This window comes from Cnephaeus nilssonii, assembly GCF_951640355.1.
Source record: "Cnephaeus nilssonii genome assembly, chromosome: 2".
In the NCBI taxonomy this organism is placed as follows: Eukaryota; Metazoa; Chordata; class Mammalia; order Chiroptera; family Vespertilionidae; genus Cnephaeus; species Cnephaeus nilssonii.
The window spans coordinates 3,529,513-3,553,864 of record NC_137073.1 but is presented as its reverse complement, the minus strand read 5'-3'; positions in this window follow the sequence as shown (position 1 = coordinate 3,553,864).

Here is a 24,352-nt window from a genome sequence, read left to right as displayed (position 1 = left end):
CATGCAGCTAAAAGCCATTCTAATGGATAAAGCATCCAACAGTGTTGTTTTCCAGAAAGTATTACTATTCATTTCCCCGACACCCAAGGCTTGCTGCCCCCACGGCCATCACTGCACTCTGCTTTCCTGGGTCAGGTGACCAGGTCCCTGAAGTACTCAAGGTGGACAAGCAGAGCCAGCCTCAGCCCGCAGACTGCAGCGCGGACTCCTGCGCAGATGGTGGGCCCGGCTAAGTGAGCCTTAAGGTCTCTCACAGCTTTGGGTTCTATGACCCAAATTTTTTCATATAAATGTCCCTTTCCTATGTATAAAGGTCTTTTTACTCACATTATGTCATAGCAAATTGCCAGTTTATATTTCAAAATGTGGAAAAGCAACATAAAAATGCAACTTGTGTAAATATTCCTATTGTGTGTGGGGAAGTTCCACTTTGCAGATAATTCAGAGGTTGTTTGCTATTCAAACAGGCCCATCCCCGTTCTCCCTCAGCAGCATGGAGAGTGGGTCTGAAAACATTTTTGAAATGATATTAATAAATCATTTCCTGTGGGTATGGCTAATCAGCCATTTGTTGGCTAAATTTTCTGTGTGCAATAAAGGCACATGGACAAATCCTGGCCACTATGCTCTGCCTGGAAGCTTAGAACCCAAACCTCTTCACATAGCGTGGCATTTGCAGAATCCTTAATAGTCTACAGGGGACAGGAAAACTGTCCTTGCAAAACAATAGAACATGGAAGATTTTTAAAATGGGCCAAATTTCTATCCATCACCAGAAACCTTTTATATGTAGCAAGAACCCTTTCACTTTATAACACACTTTTTCTTTAGAAAATGTTTCCAATATTTTGTCTCACTTCATTGAATGATTTCTTGGTGGTTGAAGAGAAGAGAAGACAATGAAAATGGTTCTTCTCCAGTTTTCTGCCAGGAACGTGGTGAGTCACTTTACAGGTATCATCTAACTCAGGGGTGGGGACCTCGTCTCTGCCAAGCACAGTCGGAAATGTATAACATCACTTGCAGGCCATGCAGAATTACCAACTTAAAATGAGCCTGCTGTATTAGTCAATCATGCAATCACCTCACCCCTAACACCTTGGCAGGGCCGGACCAAATGATTTCATGGGCCTTCTATGGCCCGCAGGCTGGACGTTCCCCACCCCTGGTCTACTTAAATAATTATTTTACTTAAAAATATTTTTTTTTTAATTCGTAAGTAATACACACTCAAAGAACATTTCCACAATGCAGGACATGGAAATTAAAAAGTGGAAGTTCCTCTTCACCTTCCCCCCACACACGTGGGCCGAGGAGGTCGCTTGTGGGTCCCTTGGTGTGCCGTCCACTCTTTCTGTGCGTTTTCATACATACACACTTTGTCACATAAACATATAAGCAGCCATACGTCATCTGTTCCAGAGCATGTTTTCAGTTAAAACCTCTGCCCTGAGGACACCCCTGCTGAGACGCCACGCACGGGACAGTGTCCGCCCCTCCCAGCAGCACCTACGCGCGGTGCCGGGCGGAAAATGGCATTTGCGTGAGAAGCACAGTGGGCGGCGTGTGCTAGGCATGTGGATGCTGGCTGAGGGTCTATGCACAGCTCTCAGGACACAGCGCCTGCCTCGTTCCTGCTCATGCTGTGTCCCTGACAGGCAGCTCTTCGGATGAGCTCCAAACCTCCTGGTGGAAGCGTGCTGCGTGACCATCCTGCCCTAAGTCATGGGCCCTGGCATAAATGAGCTTCAAGGAGAGATTCCCACACAGTTCTAGTTCCCCCGTTATTCAGACTCACGTGTTCAAACCCTGGCTCTGGGGCTGCCACGTAGAGCAAGTCATGGGCTCAAACCGTCACCTGGGTCAGGAGCCAGCAGACGTTCTGAGAAAAGAGCCAGGTGGCAAGGCCCTGGGCGTGTGGGCCGTCCTGCTTGTATGGGAGCTGCCCGACCCGCAGGCATGAAAGCAGCCGCTGACCGTGTGTAACAAGTGAAAGCTGTTCTGTGTTCCGGGAGACTTCCCTCCCAGAGATAGGTGGCGGCTGGGTGTGGCCTCGGGGTGCGGCTCCCTGACCCCGTCTAAGTGGGTGGTCCTCCCTGGAAGCGTGCAGTGCCCAGCTGTGTGGCCCCTTACCCTCCAGGGACCCGACTCGGGATAAATGTCACAGCCTTTCAAGCTTGAGTTTATAACCTTTAATTGTTGAGATACAATATTTTAAGTATGTGCTATTAAATGAAAGTGAACGCCTGAGTGTGCGTGTATGACTCAGTTTCTTCATCAGGAAAATAAACTTGTCACGGTGGTTGTGCTAGTTAAAGGGATGCTACATGTTAAGCATTTACAAGTGCTTGACAAGGACTTTAGCTATTAGAAAGCATGTTTCCTTTTACTACTCAAGCAATTTATGATGATTAAATCAGAGGCAAGGCACAAGCCAGGTGAGTCTGCCTCCACACGTGGGCCTCTCCTGCACCTCACAGCCTCAGAAGGAAGGAGCTACTGCACAGAGAGCCAAGCCGAGAGGCAAGGCCCTTCCTAAACCCACCACGTGGGTGCAGCGGGTGCACTGGGCCCAGGACCTCAGAGCGGCCAGGGAGCCCACAGAGCAGGCAGCCTCTGCAGGACCAGCCCGGGGCTTGCAGACTCCTGACCAGTGGATTCTCCTGTTGTTGACACAGTTCAGTTTGACTGCAGGTCTGTTCCCAGATGGAGACCCAGCCACGGAGCTGCTGACGAAGCTGTCACGGCCCAGCTCGGAAGTCTCCTTAATGTCCAGAGAAGAACAAGCCCATAAATAAGAGATTATCAAGTGAAATAAGATAGTTTCTCCTTCGACTTCTAACAAATCCTATCTAATAAAGAGGGGATATGCTAATAGACCATCACTCCATCACAAAGATGGCTGCACCCACAACTGAGGCCAAGTTCCCATTAGGAGACTTAACGAGCAATCAGCAGGGACCTGAGGCTACGCCCTCCCCCACCCCCGTGGGGCTTGACAGGAGACCTCAGGCCGTGTGCCCCCACCCTAGCATCAGGCTGGGGGACCTCAGACCGCACCACCCACCTGGCGGGGCTTGACAGGGGACCTCAGGCCGCACCCCCTGCCCCAGCACTGGGCCAGGGGACCTGAGGCTTTGCCCCCCTGCCTGGCTGGGCTTGACAGGGTATCTCAGGCCATGACCCCTCAAGGTGCAACCCCAGTGCTGGGTCGGGGGAACTCAGGCTGCGCCCCTGCCCAGGGGGCTTGACGGGGGACCTGAGGCTGAACCCCCCTCCTGGTGCTGGGCTGGGGGACCTGAGGTTGTGCCCCCCCCTCCACCTGGTGGGGCTTGATGGAGGATTGATGCCTAATTGCTCCCCTGCCAGCAGGGGAGGGCAGTTATGGGCAAACAGGCTGGCAGGGGAGCAGTTAGGCATCAATCAGGCTGGCAGGAGAGTGGTTAGGGGGTGATCAGGCTGGCAGACAGAAGCGGTTAGGGGCAATCAGGAAGGCAGGCAGGTGAGCTGTGTGAGGCCGCATCGCCTCTGTGCAGTGCTGTGTGAGGGCTAAGTGACTTAACACCTGTAAAGCCCCAGGGAGTGCCTGCCCACAGAACGTCCCATAAACACTAGCAACGGCCAGTCTGACTACGCAGCCTCTCTCCCTGCTGGGCTGCCAGGCCCAGGGGACAAGTGACTGTCTGCATGGCTTGTCCGCTGCCAGGATGTACACAAAGCAGACACTCAGTAAATGTGTGTGGAAAGAAGGAAGAGAGAGAAATGAAGAGAAAAAAGGGAGGTGGCATGGGAAGAGGAGAGGAGACTCTTGAAAGTTCTTTAACTGCAATATATTGTGAGTCAAAAATGATCTAGAATTGAAGAACGCCAGACAAAGTAGTAATGTGATTTTGGCAAACTAGGAAAGGGTGATAGTTTTCACATAACTATTTTCAACCATTAAATACTTCAACCTTTTTATATCAAGTTCGATATCTGTTATCTTGGTGAGGGGGGACTAGGGCACATAGCAGTTACTTGAAAGATCCATTGAATAGTACAAAATGACTCTGTACGTGCCCGGTTGTGGCTCGACCCCCAGTGGGCGGGGGGCGGGGGGCAGCCGATCAATGATTCACTCTTAGCATTGATGTTTCCATCTCCCTATCCCTTCCTCTCAGGAATCAATACAAATATATTTTAAAAAAGAATGCAGTGTCTCTTTGAAATGATGAAAAGTTTTGAAAATAGAAGGTAGTGATGGATGCATAGCAATGTGAATGTGCTTAATGTCACTGAATTGTGCACTCAAACCTGGTTAAAATGGTAACTTCTAAGTTGTATATATTTTACTACAATAAAGAAAGTCATTGGTTAATCATTAACAAGAAAATAGAAAAATTGTATTATCTATATATCTATATAAAGAGCCAGAGTCCATAACATCCAAAATGACCAAATGGACGACCGAACGGACAACCGAACACCAAAAGTCAGTTCTGCAGTCAGTGCTGGGTCGCCGGCAGGGGAGGGCAGTTGGGAGAGAGATCAGGCCAGCAGGGGAGGGCAGTTAGGGGTGATTAGGCAGGCAGAGGCAGTTAGGGGTGATCAGGCTGGCAGGGGAGAGCACTTAGGGGCGAGATAAGGCCAGCAGGAGAGGGCAGTTAGGGGTGGTCAGGCAGGCAGGCAGAGGGGTTAGGGGCAATCAGGCAGGCAGGCAGAGGTAGTTAGGGGAGATCAGGCAGGTAAGCAGGTGAGTGGTTAGGAGCCAGTGGTCTCAGATTGTGAGAGGGATGTCTGACTGCCGGTTTAAACTGGCAGTCGGACATCCTCCAAGGTGTCCCTGATTGGAGAGGGTGCAGGCTGGGCTTAGGGAACCACCACCCCCATGCGTGAATTTTGTGCACTGGACTGGGCCAGTAGTATTTATATAATGGAATACTATTTGGCAATATAAAAAATTTACTGGTGCACCCACCAACATGAGTAAGTCTCAGAGACAGTATGCATGCTGAGATGCCTCACAGAGAAGGGTATGTACCACGAGGTTCAATTTATGCAAAGCTCCAGAGCAGGCTCAAGTCCTCCTCTCCCCTCTCCCCTCTCACGTCCCTCCTCTGTCCTCTCTCCTCCCTCCTCCCTCATCTCTCCTCCCTCCTCTTTCCTCTCTCCTCCCTCCTCCTTCCTCTACCCTCTCAGGTGGGTGTTCCCTCACTGCCCCTCCTCCCCTCAGGTGGGGCTCCCCTCAGTGTCCCTCCTCCCCTCACTGCCCCTCCTCCCCTCAGGTGGGGCTCCCCTCACTGCCCCTCCTCCCCTCAGGTGGGGCTCCCCTCACTGCCCCTCCTCCCCTCAGGTGGGGGCTCCCCTCACTGCCCCTCCTCCCCTCAGGTGGAGCTCCCCTCACTGCCCCTCCTCCCCTCAGGTGGGGGCTCCCCTCACTGCCCCTCCTCCCCTCAGGTGGGTGTCCCCTCACTGCCCCTCCTCCCCTCAAGTGAAGGCTCCCCTCACTGCCCCTCCTCCCCTCAGGTGGGGGCTCCCCTCACTGCCCCTCCTCCCCTCACTGCCCCTCCTGCCCTCAGGTGGGTGTTCCCTCACTGCCCCTCCTCCCCTCACTGCCCCTCCTGCCCTCAGGTGGGTGTCCCCTCACTGCCCCTCCTCCCCTCAGGTGGGTGTCCCCTCACTGCCCCTCCTCCCCTCAGGTGAAGGCTCCCCTCACTGCCCCTCCTCCCATCAGGTGGAGCTCCCCTCACTGCCCCTCCTCCCCTCAGGTGGAGCTCCCCTCACTGCCCCTCCTCCCCTCAGGTGGGGCTCCCCTCAGTGTCCCTCCTCCCCTCACTGCCCCTCCTCCCCTCAGGTGAGGGCTCCTGTTGCACTGAGCAGCTGGAGCAGGTGACTAACAGAAGGGCCCGAGCACCAAGTCCAGGAAGGGACCCTGCGTGTTAGCATGGGGAGCAGGTGCTGAGTGAGGACGCAAAGGGAAGCAGACATGGAGCTCAATACCCTGGGCACTGAGTGGGCCTGTGGGATTCACCAGGAGGACTGGTCACAGCCTCACACACACTCCAGGGGGGCACTGCCCCCGGGAATACCCCTCCCGCTCTGGTAGTGGATTGTGGGGGAGGAGAGAGGCCATGAGCACATGCACAGGAGAAGTTAAAACCGTGCCCGGGGAGGTGCTTGGCCTCAGAGGCCTCGTCTCGCCTGGGAGAGGGGTCATTGGCTCAGAGGCGGGCCCGGAAGAAGCTCACAGAGTGTGGGAAGTTGGTTCTTTTGAAAAAGACTTGTGGTCTTTCCCAAGCCCAAGATGACCTGTTCCTAGGGGAACAAGGAGGCTCGCTCACGCTGACTGCATTCATTTGTTTGCTCCATGTTCTCTAGCCAGAGCCATGTGACCTTAGCAGCCATGGGGCCTTAGCAGCCATGTGGCCTCAGCAGCCATTGGGCCTCAGCAGCCATTGGGCCTTAGCAGCCATTGGGCCTTAGCAGCCATGGGGCCTTAGCAGCCATTGGGCCTTAGCAGCCATTGGGCCTTAGCAGCCATGTGACCTTAGCAGCCATGTGACCTTAGCAGCGATGTGACCTTAGCAGCCATTGGGCCTTAGCAGCCATTGGGCCTTAGCAGCCATTGGGCCTTAGCAGCCATTGGGCCTCAGCAGCCATGGGGCCTTAGCAGCCATTGGGCCTCAGCAGCCATTGGGCCTTAGCAGCCATTGGGCCTCAGCAGCCATGGGGCCTTAGCAGCCATGGGGCCTTAGCAGCCATGTGACCTTAGCAGCCATTGGGCCTTAGCAGCCATTGGGCCTCAGCAGCCATGGGGCCTTAGCAGCCATTGGGCCTTAGCAGCCATTGGGCCTCAGCAGCCATGGGGCCTTAGCAGCCATGTGGCCTTGCAGCCATTGGGCCTTAGCAGCCATGTGACCTTAGCAGCCATGTGGCCTTGCAGCCACTGGGCCTTAGCAGCCATGTGGCCTTAGCAGCCATGTGACCTTAGCAGCCATGTGACCTTAGCAGCCATGTGACCTTAGCAGCCATTGGGCCTCAGCAGCCATTGGGCCTAAGCAGCCATGGGGCCTTAGCAGCCATTGGGCCTTAGCAGCCATTGGGCCTCAGCAACCATGGGGCCTTAGCAGCCATGTGACCTTAGCAGCCATTGGGCCTTAGCAGCCATTGGGCCTCAGCAGCCATGGGGCCTTAGCAGCCATGTGACCTTAGCAGCAATTGGGCCTCAGCAGCCATGGGGCCTTAGCAGCCATGTGGCCTTGCAGCCATTGGGCCTTAGCAGCCATGTGACCTTAGCAGCCATGTGGCCTTGCAGCCACTGGGCCTTAGCAGCCATGTGACCTTAGCAGCCATGTGGCCTTAGCAGCCATTGGGCCTTAGCAGCCATGTGACCTTAGCAGCCATGTGACCTTAGCAGTCATGTGGCCTTAGCAGCCATTGGGCCTTAGCAGCCATTGGGCCTTAGCAGCCATGTGGCCTTAGCAGCCATGTGACCTTAGCAGCCATTGGGCCTTAGCAGCCATTGGGCCTCAGCAGCCATTGGGCCTCAGCAGCCATTGGGCCTCAGCAGCCATGTGACCTTAGCAGCCATGTGGCCTTAGCAGCCATTGGGCCTTAGCAGCCATGTGACCTTAGCAGCCATGTGACCTTAGCAGCCATGTGGCCTTGCAGCCATTGGGCCTTAGCAGCCATGTGACCTTAGCAGCCATGTGGCCTTGCAGCCACTGGGCCTTAGCAGCCATGTGACCTTAGCAGCCATGTGGCCTTAGCAGCCATTGGGCCTTAGCAGCCATGTGACCTTAGCAGCCATGTGACCTTAGCAGCCATGTGGCCTTAGCAGCCATTGGGCCTTAGCAGCCATTGGGCCTTAGCAGCCATGTGGCCTCAGCAGCCATTGGGCCTTAGCAGCCATGTGACCTTAGCAGCCATTGGGCCTTAGCAGCCATTGGGCCTTAGCAGCCATGTGGCCTTAGCAGCCATTGGGCCTTAGCAGCCATTGGGCCTCAGCAGCCATGTGACCTTAGCAGCCATGTGGCCTTAGCAGCCATTGGGCCTTAGCAGCCATTGGGCCTCAGCAGCCATGGGGCCTTAGCAGCCATGTGACCTTAGCAGCCATTGGGCCTTAGCAGCCATTGGGCCTTAGCAGCCATTGGGCCTTAGCAGCCATGTGGCCTTAGCAGCCATTGGGCCTCAGCAGCCATTGGGCCTCAGCAGCCATGTGACCTCAGCAGCCATGTGGCCTTAGCAGCCATTGGGCCTTAGCAGCCATGTGGCCTTAGCAGCCATTGGGCCTTAGCAGCCATGGGGCCTTAGCAGCCATTGGGCATTAGCAGCCATTGGGCCTCAGCAGCCATCTGGTCTTAGCAGCCATTGGGCCTTAGCAGCCATTGGGCCTTAGCAGCCATGTGGCCTTAGCAGCCATGTGGCCTTAGCAGCCATTGGGCCTTAGCAGCCATTGGGCCTTAGCAGCCATGTGGCCTTGCAGCCATGTAACCTCAGCAACCATTGGGCCTCAGCAGCCATTGGGCATTAGCCGCCATGTGGCCTTAGCAGCCATTGGGCCTTAGCAGCCATGTGGCCTTGCAGCCATGTAACCTCAGCAGCCATTGGGCCTTAGCAGCCATTGGGCCTTAGCAGCCACGCGGCCTTAGCAGCCATGTGGCCTCAGCAGCCATTGGGCCTTAGCAGCCATTGGGCCTTAGCAGCCATTGGGCCTTAGCAGCCATTGGGCCTTAGCAGCCACGCGGCCTTAGCAGCCATGTGGCCTTAGCAGCCATTGGGCCTTAGCAGCCATTGGGCCTCAGCAGCCATGTGACCTTAGCAGCCATGTGGCCTTAGCAGCCATTGGGCCTTAGCAGCCATTGGGCCTCAGCAGCCATTGGGCCTTAGCAGCCATGTGACCTTAGCAGCCATTGGGCCTTAGCAGCCATTGGGCCTTAGCAGCCATTGGGCCTTAGCAGCCATGTGGCCTTAGCAGCCATTGGGCCTTAGCAGCCATTGGGCCTCAGCAGCCATGTGACCTCAGCAGCCATGTGGCCTTAGCAGCCATTGGGCCTTAGCAGCCATTGGGCCTTAGCAGCCATTGGGCCTCAGAAGCCATTGGGCCTTAGCACCCATGTGGCCTCAGCAGCCATGTGACCTTAGCAGCCATGTGGCCTCAGCAGCCATTGGGCCTTAGCAGCCATGTGACCTTAGCAGCCATTGGGCCTTAGCAGCCATTGGGCCTTAGCAGCCATTGGGCCTTAGCAGCCATGTGGCCTCAGCAGCCATTGGGCCTTAGCAGCCATGTGACCTTAGCAGCCATTGGGCCTTAGCAGCCATTGGGCCTTAGCAGCCATTGGGCCTTAGCAGCCATGTGGCCTTAGCAGCCATTGGGCCTTAGCAGCCATTGGGCCTCAGCAGCCATGTGACCTTAGCAGCCATGTGGCCTTAGCAGCCATTGGGCCTTAGCAGCCATTGGGCCTCAGCAGCCATGGGGCCTTAGCAGCCATGTGACCTTAGCAGCCATTGGGCCTTAGCAGCCATTGGGCCTTAGCAGCCATTGGGCCTTAGCAGCCATGTGGCCTTAGCAGCCATTGGGCCTTAGCAGCCATTGGGCCTCAGCAGCCATGTGACCTCAGCAGCCATGTGGCCTTAGCAGCCATTGGGCCTTAGCAGCCATGTGGCCTTAGCAGCCATTGGGCCTTAGCAGCCATGTGCCTTGCAGCCATGTAACCTCAGCAGCCATTGGGCCTCAGCAGCCATTGGGCCTTAGCCGCCATGTGGCCTTAGCAGCCATTGGGCCTTAGCAGCCATGTGGCCTTGCAGCCATGTAACCTCAGCAGCCATTGGGCCTTAGCAGCCATTGGGCCTTAGCAGCCACGCGGCCTTAGCAGCCATGTGGCCTCAGCAGCCATTGGGCCTTAGCAGCCATTGGGCCTTAGCAGCCATTGGGCCTTAGCAGCCACGCGACCTTAGCAGCCATGTGGCGTTAGCAGCCATTGGGCCTTAGCAGCCATTGGGCCTCAGCAGCCATGTGACCTTAGCAGCCATGTGGCCTCAGCAGCCATTGGGCCTTAGCAGCCATGTGACCTTAGCAGCCATTGGGCCTTAGCAGCCATTGGGCCTTAGCAGCCATTGGGCCTTAGCAGCCATGTGACCTTAGCAGCTATTGGGCCTTAGCAGCCATTGGGCCTTAGCAGCCATTCGGCCTTAGCAGCCATGTGGCCTTAGCAGCCATTGGGCCTTAGCAGCCATTGGGCCTCAGCAGCCATGTGACCTTAGCAGCCATGTGGCCTTAGCAGCCATTGGGCCTTAGCAGCCATTGGGCCTCAGCAGCCATGGGGCCTTAGCAGCCATGTGACCTTAGCAGCCATTGGGCCTTAGCAGCCATTGGGCCTTAGCAGCCATTGGGCCTCAGCAGCCATTGGGCCTTAGCAGCCATGTGACCTTAGCAGCCATTGGGCCTTAGCAGCCATTGGGCCTTAGCAGCCATTGGGCCTCAGCAGCCATGGGGCCTTAGCAGCCATGTGACCTTAGCAGCCATGTGGCCTTAGCAGCCAGTGGGCCTTAGCAGCCATTGGGCCTTAGCAGCCATGTGGCCTTAGCAGCCATGTGACCTCAGCAGCCATGTGGCCTTAGCAGCCATTGGGCCTTAGCAGCCATGTGGCCTTAGCAGCCATTGGGCCTCAGCAGCCATGTGACCTCAGCAGCCATGTGGCCTTAGCAGCCATTGGGCCTTAGCAGCCATGTGGCCTTAGCAGCCATTGGGCCTTAGCAGCCATGTGGCCTTAGCAGCCATTGGGCCTTAGCAGCCATGGGGCCTTAGCAGCCATTGGGCCTTAGCAGCCATTGGGCCTCAGCAGCCATGTGGCCTTAGCAGCCATTGGGCCTTAGCAGCCATTGGGCCTTAGCAGCCATGTGGCCTTAGCAGCCATTGGGCCTTAGCAGCCATTGGGCCTTAGCAGCCATGTGGCCTTGCAGCCATGTAACCTCAGCAGCCATTGGGCCTTAGCAGCCATTGGGCCTTAGCAGCCATTGGGCCTCAGCAGCCATGTGACCTCAGCAGCCATGTGGCCTTAGCAGCCATTGGGCCTTAGCAGCCATGTGGCCTTAGCAGCCATTGGGCCTTAGCAGCCATGTGACCTCAGCAGCCATGTGGCCTTAGCAGCCATTGGGCCTTAGCAGCCATGTGGCCTTAGCAGCCATTGGGCCTTAGCAGCCATGTGACCTTAGCAGCCATGTGGCCTTAGCAGCCATTGGGCCTTAGCAGCCATTGGGCCTTAGCAGCCATGGGGCCTTAGCAGCCATTGGGCCTTAGCAGCCATTGGGCCTCAGCAGCCATGTGGCCTTAGCAGCCATGTGGCCTTAGCAGCCATTGGGCCTTAGCAGCCATGTGGCCTTGCAGCCATGTAACCTCAGCAGCCATTGGGCCTCAGCAGCCATTGGGCCTTAGCCGCCATGTGGCCTTGCAGCCATGTAACCTTAGCAGCCATTGGGCCTTAGCAGCCATTGGGCCTTAGCAGCCACGCGGCCTTAGCAGCCATGTGGCCTCAGCAGCCATTGGGCCTCAGCAGCCATTGGGCCTCAGCAGCCATTGGGCCTTAGCAGCCATTGGGCCTCAGCAGCCATTGGGCCTCAGCAGCCATTGGGCCTTAGCAGCCATTGGGCCTTAGCAGCCATTGGGCCTCAGCAGCCATTGGGCCTTAGCAGCCATGGGGCCTCAGCAGCCATTGGGCCTTAGCAGCCATGCGGCCTTAGCAGCCATGTGACCTTAGCAGCCATGTGGCCTTAGCAGCCATGTGACCTTAGCAGCCATGTGGCCTTAGCAGCCATGTGACCTTAGCAGCCATGTGGCTGAGGGCCACGTGAACTCCAGACACAGCTCTAGGCAGAGCCAGGACCGTTTGGGAGCAGGAGTTAAGCCGGCGGATGACACAGGATCTGGGACATTGGCCTATTTCTGGTCTGGCCTTCCGTGATGGACAGACAGAGCTGGGACACTGGGAACCCAGGAGGGGCATCACGCACCCAAATAAATCTTATCTCCCGACCTCCTCCTCCCTGTGGGTCCCCGAACATGCTCTTTCTTGTAACACCGCAGGGACTCACTCCCACCAGCAGTGTGTGCAGTAGACACGGCGTTAGAAGTCACTGAACCACAGGAACAGAAAGGCTGTGTGTTCAGGGCCTGCGAGGTGCAGGGGGACACAGGCCCTGGTGGGGTGGCAGGAAGGGAACGTGGAACTGGGCAGGGGGCCAGGAGAGATAAGAGGAGGGGTGGAAGGTGGCCTGAAGGGATGGGAAGATGATGTCAGGGCTTCTTTATAACATATCTGGGCCCTGCGCAGGCTGGAAGTCACACCCTCCCTGCTGGCCGGGAGGCTGAGGGTGAGGGCTCTGTCACACCCGCCCTGCTGGCCGGGAGGCTGAGGGCGGCGCTTGTTCCTCCTGAGCACTGACTGGTCCAGAACTTCTATTAATTCATTCAATAAATTTTCATTGATTTTTTACTAAGTTTGCTTTATGGCACACTTAGTAAGTTCACTTCAAAGTGCAGGGCGTACGGCAATGCGCACAATAGGCCAAGCCTCTCTCTTGGGGACCACATCGGCTGCTGGAGACCGACAATAGTGAGTGAGTAAGCCCTGAGAGGTCACGTCTCGGTGAGGCCCAAGGAAAGCAGCACTGCAGGGTCAGAGGGCGTGGCGGGGTCAGCCTGTGGTAGGGCAGGGCTGGGGAACCCTGCCAAGGGCCATACGAAGTTATCAACTTAAAAATTACTCTGCTAGATTTGGTCAAACATTTAATGACCTCACCCCTCCTGCCTTGGCAGGGCCAGGCCAATGATTTCGCGGGCCTTCTACAGTAGGCAGCTGAGGGCCGGACCTTCCCCATCGCTGCCCCAGAGGGAGGTGGGAGAAGCCTCTGTGAGAAGGCAGGGCCTAGAGGAACCTGAGGGAGCTGCGAGCAGGCAGAGGGACAGCAGGCCCCAGGCGCCCCGGCAGGCGTGTGGCTGAAAGATTTGGCTGGAGTGGCGTGAACAAGGGGGATGTAGAAAGAGGAGAGACCAGAAAGGTGGGGGCACTTGACAAGTGGGGACTCCTGAGCCAGGGCAGGGGAACAGGGTGAACGCCCCTGTCTGGTCACCTCTAATCCACCCTCCTGAGAACAGAGCCCAGAGGAGGCAAGGGAGGAGGAGGCCAGGCGGGGAGGGTTCCTGCTGTTTGCAGCGGTGCCTGAGCCTGGGCAGAGCGGGGGAGGTGGGCAGTCTCCAGAATGAGCGTTTTCCCTTCAGCAAGGGCATTAGATTTGTATCAGAAGTCAGAGTCAGAACTCAATGGGACCTGGACCCGCATCCATCAGTGCCATCTCTCCACAGTCCCGACTGAGCCCCACTCAGCACCCTTCCGCCTTGCGGCTCCCTGTTGGCCGCTGTCACTGTTACAGAAGACCAAAGAAAACCAAGGACGCTTCAAAGAAGAGGAGGGACACTGTTTAATACGCCGGCCGACTCAGGGAACAGCCTTCCAAATCTGAGTGAAGGAACATGCATGGGGCTTTCCTGTATATCTCCCTCCCTGTGGTCTTTGTCCCACAAGCATGGATCATGCTTCCGGTCCTTTTCTCGGGCCTTGCAAGAAGGCCCCCAGGTGTTGGGGGTCTCCAGGCCATATCTGATGGTCTGGCCTGGTGCCAGCGTTAATAACCCTCCCTCTGGGGGCAGTGCACTGTCCACAGCCCCATGGCCTCTGTAACCGGTTCTGCAAGACCAGTACCTGGGAAGAAGGTAGTGACTTAATTATAGGTTATCAAGAATGTACACTGAGCTTGCTGGCATGGATTCAGATCACTATCCCCCAAATATCAGGGTTACATTGGAATTAGCCCTTTTTAGCCTTCTCATCCCCACCCCCCCTTGTCCCACAAGCTTCTCTTAGCCTTGTGGTACAATGACTACGGATGTATGATGAACATGGACGACGACCGCTCTTAACTGCTTCCAGCTGGAAAGGGACGATGACAAAGGGGTTAGCATCCCATGAGGGGTTTGTAGGGAATTCTGGAGTTTAAAGTCATTCCCTTCCAGTTTGCAGGTAGGCAGAGGTAAGCAGTGGTCTCACACACGTAGAATGTTCCTGCAGGGGAGCACCAGGTATAGGTAGCCTTGAGGGTAGAGTTGCATAGTTCATCTGAGAGGCGACCTGTTGGATGTTGGGCCTGGGTACTTTAGGAGGAGATAAGAAAAAGAGATTAGTTTTAGGGAGAATTCAGCAGGACGTTTCTAAATTCCTTGGAGCATGTTGATCAGCCAGGTTCGTTTTTTTTTTGAGGGTGATCCACAGGGGGTGTTTCTGGTCAGAAGCCACCTTCCACTCAGCCTGGGCATCACTCGGCTGGTGGTCTGCCTTCACCCGGGAGTGGTGGATCCAGGTGTTTAGTCCTGAAACCTTAAGAGCTGTGGGGGTGGTTAATATGACTGGATAGGGTCCCTTCCAGATAGGTGTGAGGGGTTCCTTTTTCTAGTCCTTTACCCAAACCTGGTCTCCTGGTTTATAAGGATGTACAGCTGTTCCTAGAGAGATGGGTAGTCGGTCAGTAACCCATCTGTGGATCGCAAAGACAGTTTTTCCAAGTCCTTGTAGTTGCTTCTGGATTTCTAAGTTCCCTATTTCCCCCAAATCTCCCTTTGGCCGAATTAAGGGAGGGGTCTACCATATAGAATTTCAAAGGGAGAGAAACCTACCCTGGGCCTCGGGGCACAGCATACCCGCTGGAGTACAAGAAGCAAGATATCGGTCCAGGGTAGGGTTGTCTCTTGGCATAGCTTAGCCATAGTCTGCTTTAGAGTCCAGTTCATGCGTTCTACTTTCTGTATGTAGGTTCCATTTAATTTCTAAAGCTTTAGCTACCTGTTGTACTATCTCTGCTACAAAGGCTGGGCTATTATTGGACCCTGTGGTCAGAGGCATTCCATACCATGGAATTATATCCTTCAGCAATGCCTTAGTGACTTCTCTCGCCTTTTCAGTGCGAGTGGGATATGCCTTGACCCAGCCTTTTCAAGGTGCAAACAAAGACTAGCAGGTATTTATTCCCTCTGCTAGGCCCTACTTCTGTAAAGTCTACTTCTAAGTCCTCAAAAGGAGCTTGCCCACAGCGCTGAATTCCTATTGGTCCCACAGGACCCTGTTTGGCATTGTTCTGAGCACAGCGGAGGCAACGCTGAGAGACTGAGGCACACAATGAGGGAAGACGGGCAATTAGGTAGTACCTGCCTAACAAAGCTTCTAGGGCAGTCTTCCCTAAATGAGTGAGTTCATGCTGCTGGAGGACTGCCTTATGGGCTAACTGTTCTGGGACATAGACCCTATGATCTGGGAGTATCCACCAGCCTTCCTTCGTTCTCTTGCCCCCTTCTTTCTGGGCCCATTCCTCCTCCTGAGGAGTGTAGTTTGGAGGTTCAGGTAACTCGGGGCCAACATGATCCGTGCCGGTGCTGCTTGTTCTTGAGCAGCCAGCTTGGCTGCGGCATCAGCACGCTGGTTTCCGTCTACCATATAGAATTTCAAAGGGAGAGAAACCTACCCTGGGCCTGGGGGCACAGCATACCCGCTGGAGTACAAGAAGCAAGATATCGGTCCAGGGTAGGGTTGTCTCTTGGCATAGCTTAGCCACAGTCTGCTTTAGAGTCCAGTTCATGCGTTCTACTTTCTGTATGTAGGTTCCATTTAATTTCTAAAGCTTTAGCTACCTGTTGTACTATCTCTGCTACAAAGGCTGGGCTATTATTGGACCCTGTGGTCAGAGGCATTCCATACCATGGAATTATATCCTTCAGCAATGCCTTAGTGACTTCTCTCGCCTTTTCAGTGCGAGTGGGATATGCCTTGACCCAGCCTTTTCAAGGTGCAAACAAAGACTAGCAGGTATTTATTCCCTCTGCTAGGCCCTACTTCTGTAAAGTCTACTTCTAAGTCCTCAAAAGGAGCTTGCCCACAGCGCTGAATTCCTATTGGTCCCACAGGACCCTGTTTGGCATTGTTCTGAGCACAGCGGAGGCAACGCTGAGAGACTGAGGCACACAATGAGGGAAGACGGGCAATTAGGTAGTACCTGCCTAACAAAGCTTCTAGGGCAGTCTTCCCTAAATGAGTGAGTTCATGCTGCTGGAGGACTGCCTTATGGGCTAACTGTTCTGGGACATAGACCCTATGATCTGGGAGTATCCACCAGCCTTCCTTCGTTCTCTTGCCCCCTTCTTTCTGGGCCCATTCCTCCTCCTGAGGAGTGTAGTTTGGAGGTTCAGGTAACTCGGGGCCAACATGATCCGTGCCGGTGCTGCTTGTTCTTGAGCAGCCAGCTTGGCTGCGGCATCAGCACGCTGGCTTTCTGGTGACCTTTGCAATGGATGACGGCTATTTCCTTGGGCTCCCAGACTGCTTCTAGTAACTTTAAAATCTCATTCTGACTTTTGATTCCTTTTCCTCCGGCCATCAAGAGCCCCCTTTCCTTATACTGTATATGGCCCCATGGATATGCAGGGTTATAACAGCCTCATTAACAGCCCGTAGATCCTGTACGGGGCGGTAGTCATTAGTCCCAGGCTTTTTGACAGGCAAGAATGGCATGTTCCATGGATACATGTATCATTTAACAAGTTCCCACTGAAGCAGCAGGTCTAAGTGGAGGATTTTGACAGGCTGTGCCCCAGGCTTTAAGTCAGTCAGCACCGGGGCGTGGTCCTTAGCCAGACCTGGAGAATTCCTTTCTGCCCAGAGCAGCGGGAATTCTTTCTCTAATTCAGGTTCTAATGGTGAGGCCTTTGACTGGGGGGTACAAAGTCTCCATTCTTCCTCCCTGCTAAGGACAGGATCATTGGGGAAGTCTCCTCACTTAGTCGAAGCTGTGCTGAGCCATTTGGAGCAAAAGTCATTTCTGCCCCCCTTTTGGCTAAAAGGTCTCTACCAATCAGAGGCACTGGGCAGCCTGGCAAGTACAGGAATTCATGAATTATTTGATGACCGCCAAGTTGGCATCGGCGAGGGTGGCAGAATGGTCTACGAGTCTGATCCCCAGTAGCTCCAATAATGGTGACCTCCTTTCCTGAGAGAGGCGCTACTTTCTGTGTGACTACTGAGTCTCAGCTCCCATATCAACCATAAAGTCCACAGTCTGGCCCCCAATTTTCATTCTGACCATGGGCTCGTGGGGGCCCAGCTGAAAAGAGCCCGGTCTGACCTAGTCAGAATCAGTCATTGCTAGCCCAATGAGATCTGCTTCAGGTGGCTCTGGCTGATAGCGACTGGGTGGAAGGGGGCCCAGTTTTCTTACTTTGCCGCTTGGGACATTCATTCTTCCAGGGTCCTGTCTCCTTACAATAGGCACACTGGTCTCGTCTCAGACTCGCTCTTCCTTTTCCCCCTGATCCGTATTCTTGCTTCCCTTTCTGATCTGTCTGGGAGCCTATTATATTGACCCTTCTTTGTATTTTCTTTTCTTCCTCCCTCCTTGCCACACTGTCTCAGTTGATGAAAATCTTGTTGGCTATCTCCAGCAGTTCGGTGGCATTTTTCCTGAAAACCCTTCCAGCTTCTGTAATTTTCTCCTGATATCAGGCTGGACTTGGCCTACAAAAGTGGCATTTACCATGGTGTGATTTTCCAGGGCCTCAGGGTTAAAGGGAATATAGATTCAGTATGCCTCACATAGTCTCTCAGGTGGGGGAGATAAGAGATCAATCAAAGGACTTGTATGCATGCATATAAGCATAACCAATGGATGCAAAACTCTGGGGGGTGAGGGCATATATGGGAGTGGGGTGGGGGGGGCAATGGTAAGATATGTACACATATAATACCTTAATAAAAAAAAAAGAAATATTATAGGAAAACAAAAACAAAAAAGAAAGCTGATGGACTTTCGTCAGGCTTCTGGAAAACCTCAGAGATTTTAGCCATGTTGGTGGGCTTCTTGGCTCCGGCCCTGACCCCCTGGAGGAAGGCCAGCCGATATCTTTCTAGCCTGGCCCTTCTGTCTTCTGAGTTCGGGTTCCAATCAGGTTCCTCATCTGGGAAGGCCTCCCTGGCCCATCTGTCTGTGTCTAATGTCCCTGCCGGGGCCTGGGTCTGGAGCCACTTCTAAGCCTCTGATACTACTCTCATGTGCTCCTCATTGTTAAAGAACGTGAAAAGGAGCTGCTTGCAGTCCACCCAGGTGGGCTTCTGGGTCTGGAAGATCATTTCCAGGAGATCTACCATGGCCTGAGGTTTTCAGAATAAGCTGGGGTGTGATGTTTCCAATTCAGGATGTCACTTATGGTAAAGGGCTGATAATAATAGACTGGCCTTCCCTCCTGCAAGGTCCCATCTTCATCAAGCACTTGGGCACCCCGAATCTCCCTGAGAGGCATCTGACGTGCCGGTTGTGGCTTGGGCCCTTGATCGGCTGAACGCAAGCGCCGCCCAACTGGCTCTGGAGAGGCCGGTTGAGGAGAGACGGAGGGGGGCGGTGTTTCCAGACTTTCCAGACCAGCGGGGGGAGCACGTGGTGCTGCCTGTGGCACATATGGAGGCGGTAACACTGGCGGGACTTCCTCAGGGGGTCCTGGCAGAACAGGGGGTTGGGTTCCCTTCTGAAGGACCTGATTCTTTTCTCCTGACTGCTTCTCTTCTGCTTTCTCCTCTCCTGCCTGCTTTTCCTTAGCCTGCACCTGCCCTGCCTGCTTTTCCTTAGCCTGCACCTGCCCTGCCTGCCTCTCCTTAGCCTGCACCTGCCCTGCCTGCCTCTCCTTAGCCTGCTCCTGCCCTGCCTGCCTCTTCACTCCTGCTATTAAAACCTTACTCTGTCCCTTGTTACACACGCAGAACCGGACCCAAGGCGGCAAGGTTTGAGCAATTTCTAACCATCTGTCTATGTAGGGAAACTGATCTGAGTGTCCAGGATCTTTCATGACTACATTCCAGACCACCCTGACCAGTCCCTTATCTAAGGAACCTTCCGAGGGCCAGCCGACCCCGAAGGCTGGCCATTCTACTTCACAGAGTTTCCTCAGTGTTTTGGGGTTCATTTTAATACCATAGTCTCCATTGAAACCCTTTTAAAAATTTTTCAACATGCAGTTGAGAACAGTGGGTTTACTCTGTCCCAACCCTGTGATGATCGTTGGCGTGAGACAGACAAGGGAGGGGGTGACCTGTTTTCACAGATTCTCACTCAGATGCCCGCCTGGCCGCGTCCCTTGGGAGCTTAGATTCGTCTTAGCTAAGGATCACCCGTATAAACCCCGGGCCTGGTCACCTCCACGTGGGGGTGAGTCACTGTTATGCTGTATGACGAATCGCGGAACCGCAGGTCGGGGCCCACTCGGACTCCGTAACCAAGGTCGTGGAGCCACACAAAGGAGAGGAGAGGGCAGGCTCTCTCCCTCCACACTCACACACTTTCACCAGACATTCACTCAGAGTTTAAAAACACAGTCCACCCACCCCCACCCGATTCCTGATCCTGAATCCTGACCAATTTAACTGATGAAGTCCTATGACTTCTGGGGAGGTGATCAAGCTCCCCCTTCCACTCACTGGAGTGGGCCTGACTGACTGAGGCCCCTACGTTACCGATTCTGTCGACAGGTCCAGAAGTGTCCGTCCACTTTCTCCAGATGCCGGCCGGGTCCTGGGCTGAGGTCCGGGAGCGCCAGGAGTCCCCCCGGTTCAATTCTGCTAAAATCAGCAGGGCGTGCCTTCCGGAGGCTTATCCAGCGCCCCCAGGCCCCAAGCCCTGTCCCCTCACCGGAGGCCAAAAAAGCCAAGCGCGGTTGGTTTCTGGGTCAGGGAACCAGCTGTTACAGAAGACCAAAGAAAACCAAGGACGCTTCAAAGAAGAGGAGGGACACTGTTTAATACGCCGGCCGACTCAGGGAACAGCCTTCCAAACCTGAGCGAAGGAACACGCCTGGGGCTTTCCTGTATATCTCCCTCCCTGTGGTCTTTGTCCCACAAGCATGGATCATGCTTCCGGTCCTTTTCTCGGGCCTTGCAAGAAGGCCCCAGGTGTTGGGGGTCTCCAGGCCATATCTGGTGGTCTGGCCTGGTGCCAGCGTTAATAACCCTCCCTCTGGGGCAGTGCACTGTCCACAGCCCCATGGCTGCTCCACCTGTAACTGGGAAGGAGGTAGTGACTTAATTATAGGTTATCAAGAACGTACACTGAGCTTGCTGGCATGGATTCAGATCACTATCCCCCAAATATCAAGGTTACATTGGAATTAGCCCTTTTTAGCCTTCTCATCACTACCCCTTCGGTCTCTGTGGCTTCAGAGAAACAGACCACAAAGCGCTACTGCACTTCAGAGGCTGAGGGTGAAATTAAGAGCAACTTGCTCTTCATTTATAATTCATGCACGACACACCCCACGCTCCTGAGGAGCTCTCACTAACATCATCTCAAAACCACTCACAGCGACAGGAAAACATGTGTTCAGAGAATCCCTAATGGCACAGGAACTGTTCCAACCTAAAATGAGAAGACAGGACACTATTTACTATAATATTGTCACATAATATAAAGGCAGATCCGGAGGGGAAGGAAGAGCGGGAGACGGGAGAGGAGGGGGAAGAGAAGGGCACCGAGAGGGGAGCAGAGGGGAGGGGAGGGGTGAATGGAAAAATAAAGTGGAACCAAACATTAATGCGGTTATTTCCCTTCTTCAGACTGTAGGGAGAGCTTGTTGTGTTAGGAGCTGCAGGGCTCACCCTGGGCGCTCTGCTCAGGCCCGAGGCCGCAGGTGAAAGAACCTTGCAAGATCACGTCTTGTTCTTGTGTGGGTGCCTGCTCCGCTCCGCACTTCGGAAGGGAGGCCACAGCTGGGCTGGTGGGCGCTCTAATTAGTGTTTCTAGTGCCTTTTGGACATAGGGCTGTCCCCAGTACCCAGGTCTGTGGGTGCGTGGCTTCCCATCGGTCGGGACCTGTCTCTGGGAGACCAACGCAGGGCCGCCTGGTCTGCCTGGAGGGTGGAGAAGCCCGGGGCATCAGGGACATCCTGGACCAGCTCTGGGGCTGGCTGGCTGGCTGGCTGTCCTGCGGGAGCTGGGTGCCTTCTTTGTGTGGGCATTTGCATTTGCATTTGCATTTGCCTTGTTTGTGTGTGTGGAAATGTGCTGCCTCAGGATGGGAAACTCACATCCAGTCCTGAACGCAGCCCTGGCTGGGGCACAGCTTCAGAACTGGGGAGGAGGAGTTCTGTTGGCCTAAAGGCGTGTGTGCTCCTAGAGATTAAGGAACACCAAGGGGTGTGCAGGCTGGGCGTCTGCTGTGGACGGGAGAGGGGGGGGGGAGGGGGTCTGTGTCTTCATTGCAGCCTCTTGGCCTCCTGAGGTGTCAGCATTCACTCCCCACACCTGGGCCTCTCCCCGCACCCACACCCTGCTTCCCTGAGGAGGGCACTTTCTGGGGCCCCCGCACCAGGGGAACCCATGGGAATGGGAACGGCACCCACAATTCCCTGAATCACCAGGGGTTCCATGCCCCTTCACTGAGGAGGACACAGTGCACCCCGGCTCCCGGGGAGGGGCTGGGACCCTCAGGGCGGAGCAGAGGTTCGGCTGGGGACTCTGGGCGGCTCTGCTGATGGTGTAAAGCTATGTGCTCGGCTCCGTGGGAAGAATGACCGCCTTTATCTATGAGCCGTCTGACAGGACTCCACGCTTCCCTCGCTCTGCAGGGTAAGGGACACCACGGCTCCCTCTCCTCAGACTCCATTGCCATAAAGAGGGGCTCCATGAGCCGGCGTGAGCTCAGAAAGTTACCAACGGTGTGGCCACAGGCTGCCGGGAGCAGTGAAAAGTGAAGACAACTAAGCTGAGCAGTGGCTTTGCTGTCAGAAAGAGAAGGTCCTGCTGTGGTTGGAAAATGCAGTCTGAGTCACTGCGCTGGCCCAGCCCGCGGAAGCAGGGCCTCACCCACACGTGTGCACTTGAGTACCAGGTGCCAGCAGGGGGGCGTGCTGGCCGCGCGGGGGAGGGAGTGGACGTGACTCGGGGAAGAGAGTGGCGTTAGGAGATTGCAGCGTGGCCTACAGAGTAACGTCCTGGTTCCTGGCCATCATCTGCGGGGTGGGCTTGGGGTCAGCGACTCTCGCGGGTGCACAGCCACACGGTCCCTGCGTCAGCGCCCAGCCCAGCCCGAAGACGCCTGAGACCTCAGCTTCCTTCCCGAGCTGCACCCCTCTCCTCCAAAGCTGGGGTGGCCGGGTGGGGCGAGTCAGGTGGGGAGCTTGCTGTGCTTCAGAAGGGAGGCCCAGAGGCCTGCCACGGGCAGAATGAGGTGCTTCTAAGCTCTCTCCCCCCTTGGGGACTGGCCCCCACGCGGCCTGGGCACAGGCCTGTGGCTTTGGGAGTCTGCGGACGGCAGAGGAGTGGGCTGCGGCACGTGCCCCCCAGCGGCAGCGGCAGGTGGGGCAGCCAGGGCTTCGTTGGGCAGAGGTGCTGTGGAGGTTCAGGAGCAGACGCTGCACTGAGGAGTGACGGGGACAGGAGGCCGCCCCTCCAGAACCTTCCTGCTGGCAGGTGGGGGCTGAATTGTGGCAGGTGAGCCACGCTGTTAAGCCAGGCACCTGGGCAGTCCTCCGGGACAGGGGCCACGCTCTCGGGAGGCCTTCCCAGCCGTCTTCTCTCGGCAAAGCCCCAGAAGCCAGAGCCCGAGGCTGAGAGGAGCTGGACCCGGGAACTGCAGGGGGGCGCTGCTGCTGCTGCTGCTGCTGCTGCTGCTGCGACTGAGAGCAGAGGTGAGTCGGGAGGAGCCCCCTGTGAGCATTGTGGACTCTCCTCCTCGCCTTCCCCTCCTGCTTCATTTCAACCTGAGCCCAGAGCTGTTTCCTGGCTCATGTTCAGTCTTGCGCTCCCAATGTTTCCAGCCTGGGACAGGGGTGGAGGAGCCCCTGGGAAAGAGGAGCCTGTGGGTTACACAGACCCACGTGATCTGCTCACCTCAGGGTCGTCCCAGTGCCACGGGCAGTGGGTTTGGGGGACAAAGAGGTTGTGAGTGGGTGGAGCTTCCCCATATCCTGACTTTTAGAACTCTAACCTCTCACTGCAGCTGTGCAGCGGGCTAGCTGGGGGGTGGTGTCCAACAGGACGTCTGATCACAAAGGGCCTTGTGCTGTGTGGCCTGGACAGTGCAGCCCACGTGTTTAACCTCACCCTCCTCCTGTGTGTGAGTGTATGTGTGTGCATGCACACACGCGTGTGTGCATACTCATACACACATACATGCACGCACACACGCGTGCGCACACACATGCATACTCACACATGAGCGTGTGCATACTCGCACACATGCACACACACATACTCTCACACATGCATACTCATTCACATGCACATACATGCATATCCACACACATGCACACACACATACTCACACATGCACACACACATGCATGCATTTGCAATCTCTGGGGCTTTCTGTGCTGCACCGTGTCAGGGCCTCCTCTCGCCTCCCCCAGCCAAGGTGCTTTACACAGGCAGCTCTTTACTCCCCTCAGGGAGCACCCCTGGAAGCGCGGACGCTGGCGGCACACTGTGTCGCACTGTCCCAGCTGGTATCCCTGCTGTCTGGCACTGCTGTGCTTCATGCACACCCCCTCCCACCGCAGAGCCACCTCCTGCCCAGATCCCACCTGTCCTCCAAGGCCTGCAGCTCCATAGACCAGGCGGCTCGCTGTGTGAGTCAGGGAGGCGGTCACTCTGGCCGCCTGGCTCATAGGCCCCACCAGTGAGAGTTCTGAGGGCAGGGTCTCGATCTCCTTGATTTTTCCCTGCTTCTGCGTCCCCTCTTAGGGCTCGTGGCTCCTGTCAGAGTCGTGCTCTCTGCACACTCCTGTTCTCAGGAGCCCCAGAACCTAGGGGACCCCAAGACTCCCAGAAGTCAGGCAGCCAGAGAATCTCACTCCTCTAACTCAAAGGCATACTCCGGCCAAGTTCAGAGGAATCAGTTACAGAAGTGTGACGCTCGTCCCATTCCCGCACGAGTGAGGATGTAAAATCCCGGGGGGCGGGGGGGGGGGACTGTTAAATGGACAAGGGCCTCGAGGCCTGGGCCATCCTCACTAAATGCAATTCTTGCTGAATGTTTCATGCAGACCAGCTGTGAACAGGATGAGCTTGACAGAAACACAAGCAAGTAAATGCAGCCAGCATCACAGGAGAAATCAATGTGCAGTGACCAATGGTGTGCATAAGCAATGGCCGGCCTGCGTTCCCGAGACAGCTCTGGGCACGGATCCACTGCCTGCCTTTCCACAGCCACGTCTTGCTCTTAGTAGAGCACCCCGGCGACGAAGCCCAGGAGTTCAGTAACAACGCCAACAGCCCGTTTCTCCGAGACGCTGTAAAC